Consider the following 442-nt stretch of genomic DNA (forward strand, 5'->3'; position numbering starts at 1 on the left):
GGAACTCCTTGCACTGTTCTTTTAGACATAATGCTATTGCACATTTGACTACAGTATAGTGTAAAGATAAATATTTTGTATGCACTGAGAAACCAAAAAATTTCACGTGACTGGCTTTATCGTGAGACTTGCTTTATTGCAAGAACAGAACCCACCATTATCTCCAAAATCTGCCTATACTCATCACGATAACTAACATGTATTGAGGCTTCAGTTTAGTTCAGTTCAGTTCAGTCGCTCAGTCATGTCCGACTCTCTGCGACCCCATGAATCACAGCATGCCAGGCCTCCCTGTCCATCACCAACTCCCGGAGTTCACTCAAACTCATGTCCATTGAGTTGGTGATGCCATCCAGCCATCTCATTCTCTGTCGTCCCCTTCTCCTCCCGCCCCCGATCCCTCCCAGCATCAGAGTCTTTTCCTGTGAGTCAACTCGTCGCA

This window comes from Moschus berezovskii, chromosome 4 (genome assembly GCF_049115385.1).
Source record: "Moschus berezovskii isolate FMDL1 chromosome 4, NW_MosBer_1.0, whole genome shotgun sequence".
In the NCBI taxonomy this organism is placed as follows: domain Eukaryota; kingdom Metazoa; phylum Chordata; class Mammalia; order Artiodactyla; family Moschidae; genus Moschus; species Moschus berezovskii.